The sequence below is a fragment of the Ischnura elegans genome, chromosome 9 (genome assembly GCF_921293095.1).
Source record: "Ischnura elegans chromosome 9, ioIscEleg1.1, whole genome shotgun sequence".
Lineage (NCBI taxonomy): Eukaryota > Metazoa > Arthropoda > Insecta > Odonata > Coenagrionidae > Ischnura > Ischnura elegans.
In genome coordinates, this window is record NC_060254.1 from 96,618,683 (window position 1) to 96,625,989 (window position 7,307).

Here is a 7,307-nt window from a genome sequence, read left to right on the forward strand (position 1 = left end):
GTGCTTTCATGTATTATGATGGAATAGTATCGATATTTCAGCTGCAGATTTGGAAAAAGCAGAGGAAGGTGATGGTGAATTTGAGGATGGATGGAACAGCTGTGAAAAAGTGAATCTAACAATAGTGAATCGTGTGGAAAGTGCTGTTGTGTCACTTATTATTGTTTTTGTATAAGCTGATTTTAATATGTAAGATTTCACTTTTTCCCGGCGTATGATGGCGGTGAATTCTTCTCGGGTTTCCATCCGGGTGAGCTCCATCTCCATCGCTGCCGACGTTTCGATAGAATCCTTTTCTATCGTCATCAGGGCCGATGATGCCAGTAGGAAAGTGCCAGGTTTATATATCCTCGGTCGTTATGTTGGGTCGTTCTGATTGGCGGAGAAAGAGTGCGCTTTTCCCGCCACTTTCAAAATCGGGTTCCATGCCTTACTTAAGTTGAAACCCTCGTCTCTGTTGAAGTTTTTCTTGGAGAGTCGTATTTCAATTGCCTCCTTGGTGAGACGATCCCAGTAGCCGCTGGAGTGGCAGAGCATTTTGGTGTTTTCCCAGCGAATCGCGTGGTCGAGATTGATGGCGTGCTCCGCAACCGCCGATTTCGATGGTTGGCACAGCCGGAGATGACGCTTATGCTCTTTGATTCGGGTCTCGATCGTTCTTCCCGTTTCACCGATATACTCCTCACCACACTCGCATGATATGCTGTAGACACCAGGCAATTTCAGTCCTGCAGGGTCTTTGGCACGGACTAAGACTTGTCTTAGTTTTTTGTGAGGCAGATGCACTGTCCGTATGTTGTGTTTATGAAGAATGCGCGAAATCTTGCCGGATGCCGTAGAGACGTACGGCAGGTATGCGTTGGCCACCGGTTTCCGCTCTTCTTCATGTATCTTCCTTTTTCCTCTTGATTTTAATATGCTCACTGAAATTTTTGACAGACCCTGAACTGTGCCGATATACTGAAACTTAATTGTGTGAATAACTTAGTTGCCCATAGAGGAAACAATTTGTATTGAATTCCACAAAATATATATTGCATTAATGATGTACATGGATATTCAATTAAACGTTTGTGGTGAATCATATTTGTTCGGAAATTTTTTTTTAGTCGCAAGTCAAGTGAGAAATAAAATTATGAATTGTAAATATGTATAAAACACGGAAAATTTGGGCTAATCGTAGTAATTCTTTGCATCAATTGTTATTGTTTTCGTACTGTCGATGAAGCAAGCTTGTGCTTCATATATTAAGCTCGAATGTTAATTTCTACCCAATTCACTTAACTAGTTAAATATTCATCACTTATGCTACGATTATTTAATAAAAATAAAGCTGATATCATTTTTTTTTGCTATTATTCCATTTTTCAATACTTGATTACGTTACTTTAACTAGTGAAAAACAATTCGACATCGCAATGCGCACGTTTTCTGGGTTGCAGTACCGAATAGCTCGGCCTCGAAGACCGTGTATTGCAACCCTACCGGTTGCATTTCGCCGTTCAGAATTGTGAAATGCAACGGGGCTATGCTATTTTGAGAATTACGTCTTCCGGTGTAGTAAAAACACGAATTGCAACCGTTCTGAATACCGTATAGCATCTGGGTTGTAATACGCTATATTATTGCAACTTCGGTTGCAATATCGGCGAATAGCATAATGCTATTCCATCCAGAATAGCAGCCTTAGATCAGTAAGGATGGGTATAATTTTTAGATCCTTCCTGATATCTTTGTTTCGAATTAACCACCGTGCTCCCGCCAGGGGCGCAGCTAGGAATTAAGGCTAGGAGGTGTTTTAGGCACAACTAGTACTGGGGTGTTGGGGGTGTGGAATACCCGCCAGGGTAAGCGGGAGGTGCGGGGGCCCTCCACTAGGAAATTTTTCAGTTAAATGGTTCAAAATGGTGAGTTTTACGGCTTTCGGAGGGATATTTTATTGATATTTACACTATTCTGTAAGTAATATTAATCCAATTAAGTAAAATGAAAAAAAAACTTCTGAGCTCTGGGGGGGGGGGTTTATCCCCCAAATCACCCCCTTTGCTACCGCACTGGTTCCCGCAATTCTCCTGACTATCTTATTTTCCGCGGTTTGCCCAAAGTGTATAGAAATACGTGGAGATATGTTATCCAGGTTGAATCCCACGAGATACGCTGAAGGGAGCTCAGCAGAAAATACGTGGATGTGGGTATCTACTTACCCTCCTTCAATTAACACTGGAAAGGTTACACTGGTCCCTATAGACAAGAGTTGTCATTATTTTCCCGCGTGAGCACTCTGCTCACGTTCATCGCCGCTGAAGAGGTGGTGTATACATTATACACACCGGCAGCTGGCCTCTGGCTGGGTATATATAACACGGGCCATTTTGAGGAAGACGGACGGAATTATATTATATTATTTATATAATATATTTATATTATATTAATACTTAGCCGATAATAATTAAAAATGATGAACTGTGCAGTTGAGGAATGAGAATTTGTTAACAGTTCGCTGAACACATTGCTGTGCTTCTTAAAATTCAGAATATCGAACTAATTTGTGAGTAAAAATGATTCCCTTTTCGGCCATCTGCGTTTCATTTCGTGATTGAAGTGTTCTGAGGATATTTACCATATTAAAATAAAAATTATTACTGTACAAATACTTGGAAAATATTAGACAGTGTTCTAGATTCACGCTTGGATTTCGTGTTTTCATGTCTACGCAGCGATATTACTGGTTGAATTTGCACAAAACTGTGACGTGGTGGCAAAATTTTGGGTTTGAATTTGTTTTTTTAATGAAATTGCACTGTAGAAATAGCATTTCTATGCATGCTGCAAAAACTGTGGCGACCGGTGTTAGAATTCCAACTCATTTTCAGAATCATCTACATTAAATTAGCGGAACGCCTTTTATTTGCGCGAGTTATAGTTAGTCAGTTCAGTGACAGAGGCGCTTCGATCGGAGGGTTGCGACGATTGAGTATATAGAATAGAATAGAACAGCAGAGGATAACCTGAATGAGGACCAGTTCGCATTCAGGAAAAACAAAAGCACAAGATAAACAATATTGGCCATTAAGGTGCGTTTACACTGTGTAATATGTTATATAAAACAAGTTACATACATGTTTTACAAAAAAAAGTTAAAACAAGTTACACATAACATGTTTTACAAAAAGGTTTCAAATCCGTATGACATATTTCATGCAACATTGTGTTATAAAACAAAATATCGTGCTATATAACAAGTTTTTGGTTTCCTGCTTCATGTGATCAAGAAATATTCCTTCGAAAAGTCGGCAGACACAGAAGCCTAACAGGATTGGAATAGGGAGAAGAATTCACTGCAATGATTAACCAATAAAGCTTTTCCTCAGAATTCTCTTCAGGATGGAAATATAACATCATGTGTCCGCTTCGTGTGGGATTACGCTCAGGGATTGGGTGTACAAGTAGGCTCGAAACGCATGATCACTTTTTCCGCCCCTTCCGAGCGATTGCTCCAGTGATGTTGAAATCTGGGATGGCAAGTGAAGCGAAACGAAAATATTTAGCTTCGACCCGGAGGGTAATTAAAGTATGATGCCCAAGTTTAGTTTCGCTCCCGCACGAAATTAAAATCACCAAGGAGTTAAGTTTCGATCCGGGACGGAACTTTACTTCCAGGAACGAAACTAAATTAATCTAAACTCCGCTGCTCATGGTTAAGTTTCTATCCCAGAAGTTGAGTGGAGGGGGATAAGAGGGAATAGTTTCGACCCATTTCATGACAGAATATAGAGAAGTTAAACATTGATCTTAAAAATCGGATGGCCAGCTTGCGTTTCTCCTGTTTGTGGAAAAAAATATGAGTGCCCCATGCATCTAATTGCAGTAGGCCAAACCTTTACTACATTCAACCAATACTTCGAACTCGGCGTGTATGTTCAAACTAAACTGTTCGGAAGTGAAGGCACGTGGTCCCTCCGGTGCGAAAACATAATCTGTGTTTCGTTTCGTCACAGAAGTTTAGTTTAGTTTCGATCCGAAGTAGTTTTGACTCCGATTTCGTTTCGACCCCGAGTTTAATTATGTTTCGTTTCTACATTTCACTTCCGGGAAAGAAACTATTGAAATTTTATTGGTTCGACTTTCGTTTGGTTTCGATTGCCATTCCTGGTTGAAATATAATAGTTTCACACAGTCATTTTCCGCGATGCCTCCGAGGATAGAAATCCCATCCCGTTTTCCATCGCTGAAATAATCGCTGGTGTGTACCGTCTTTCATCCAATCAGAGTGCACGGCCGCCGCTAACAACGATTGCAACGCCACGTACGGCTTTTGACTTAAATACGGAAGTTGTAAATACGGAAGGTGACGATTGGAAATGCGATTGAAAAAGAGACGGTGGGAAAGATTCAGAAAATGGTTGTTCTATCAATCACTCTTATGGTCTCTGAAGAGCTAACGCTGGAGCTATCACTCCGAGGGAAGGAAAAAATGATCGTATGATAATATTTATATATTTTATATTTTTTAAATCAATTTTGATTTATAGTATTACAATATATTTTTCTGAAACCATCAATGTGAACTCCTTTATTACAGTTATTTGTGTTCGCCACCGCGAAATACACATATAAACCACATTGGTACGTAACATCAATTTTCTTATTTTTCATTTTTAACCCTTTTGTTAAAATGCCTAATTGGCTATTTTTACACTTAAAAATTAACATTCAATACTTGGCCACATTTTTACTTATTGTCACTCTTATCCTTATCATTATAAGCGATAAAAATGGAAAACAAACTTCCAAGGCGTCAGGAAATATGTTTGTTTATGAATTAACTTAACCTTGAGAGTTCATATTTAAATATTACCAAGAGAACATTAAAAAAATAAATATGTTGTGCGCAATGATATAATTCTGGAATGCGAGAATCCTTGCCAATCACGTGATCCAGTCTCTGCGGGCCAGGGCTAAGTGAGAATGGCAAGAACGTGTATCTCTCAAAGTTTATAGAATTGAATTCCATGGAATGTCTCCATAAATCTCTAGTTTTTAGAAATTAGTCAGAGAAAGGGGCCAAGAGGTTTAAACCCCCCGCAATGTCGGGATTTTATAAGCTACACTCCTCCAGCGATACCCCTCCGAATGAAAACCTCTGTTCGGTACTAGTCTTCCAAGTACTTCTGGTTGTCGGGTACATACGTACATCTAATTTCTGTCAGTGAAAATCGTTTATTCAGGATACATACCAATATGGATTTTCTTTGCATGTGGCAGAAGCTTTTGAGATGAGAGAAACCGTGAGATTTCACGTTAGACTGTGTTATCAGGAACCCACACTTATATCATCATGGATCATGGATCTAAAATATGTTAAAATCATAAATCGTAAATACCTAGAAGTATGCTAGGAGCGGTGGAATTTCATTCCCTTTAAAGTATTTGTTGGTCTATGATATAATACCCTTTTGCTGAAAACCCTAAAAATAACCGTAGAAGTTCCTTTAAAAGTTCTATAGGCATTGCTAAATGAAAGGTACCTATACATTGATGAACTGACATTTGCTGCAAGAGTAACAATTTAAGAAAATTTAAATAACACTAGTAAATATAAACTGACCGCAAAATGAAACGGGAAGGAGCAAGGAAAGAGACGCCGCCGCGATGAGAGCCCGACGACGCCTCCCGGGAGGGGTTAGGGAAGGAAGGGAAGGGACGAGGAATCCCGCACCGTCACAAAGGCGGGCGGGCCCTACTAACAGCGAAACCAAGCGAAACGCAATTAATATTCTACCAATCGTTGTGGATTATCCTATGAGGAAGAAAAATCCATCGATCGAATCGGTAGATGGCCGGATGGTAAGCACGCTTACGCTCACGTCCAACTCAGTGTGACTCGAAAGCGCCGCATGATATATTGGCGTGCATTAACCCTCTGTCTACTAGACGCCAAGCTATTTTCTTTCCTTTACCCACTTCGTATTTTCAAAGTTAGGAAACTCACCTCCCTTGTATTTTATTATTTTATGTTTCTGAATTAGTCACCAATGTGGTTATATGTTTTGTCAAATTTCTGGAAAAAATATTGATATTTCTTTGCGTTTGGAGTCTGGTAGACACCACGCCACAACTTAGTCTACAGTACGTTATATGCGATATAACCTATATGCTATATACCTTCGCGATCTTAATGGCAAATTTTTTAAATATGTTTATGATTATACAAACTGCTATTTAAAGAATGTAAAAGTTATTTCAACGGTTATTTTTATATTCAAACATGTTCATTAAATTTCGATGCAATTAAAACTGTTATGAGCGTCAAAATAAGTAGTATTCAGTCTTTTTAAAATACAAATATCTCCATCATTTTTACGCATAAATTTATTACTCATACATGAAATTAAATATTCTATGATTGAGTTTTCGTAGTTAAAACATTTATTTCTACTTGCATGCATTTTCTTTAACCATCCCAAAAGGGAGCTTCATGACAGATTGCGTTCCAAAATGTGACGCGATTAACGGAGGGATAAGCGATGTGACTAATAATATCTGTGCAAAATAAGGTATATCTTGTATTCCGTGTGTGGGCTTGGTCTGTTCGCCTGCGAGATGGAGTAAACATTGACGTGTTTAGTAACGATCTACATCAGCACGTTGACAGCAATGACACAATAAAGTGCACATTATCGTTGTTGAAATTATAAAGGAGATAGCAAACATTCTCAGCAAGCTCCTAGGCAGTGAAGGGTATTTCTATGAGTGGGGTAAGACTTATTGATTAAGTATCACTGCAATGGAACATTTTAAATAAGTGCCTCTCTCTATCAATACCTCTGGAACTATGATAGTGTATATAATTGATAGAAATCATCGCACTTATTCCCTAAACGCATTTTTTTTAAAGGTCTAATCCAGTACATGCAGTGATTTTAAGGGTTCAATTGGCATTAATTATATTATTTAAGTTTCATCTATGCCCTTCTGCCAACGGAGTCCTTGATAAGTCTGTGGGAAGTGAGGCAAGCGACAGCTTTTGTCGTTTGCGTCACAGGGAATGAAGGGTGGAGAAAATCCCGTCATCGTCATTATCCCGCTCTTTGCGAATTGCGCCAAGGAGACCACGGATTAACGTTCCATCCAACGGACGGATTGTTGTACTGGAAGTGCTCTCCACAAAGCACTTAAGCAGTGATTGGTTAGCCTCTGAAACCCTCAACTGCTGCAGGGATTTGAACCCGGGCCGAGTGGGGGGGATGCCAACGCTCTAGTTACCACACCAACCCGAGCCCCAAAAATATCTTCAAGTATTCAGG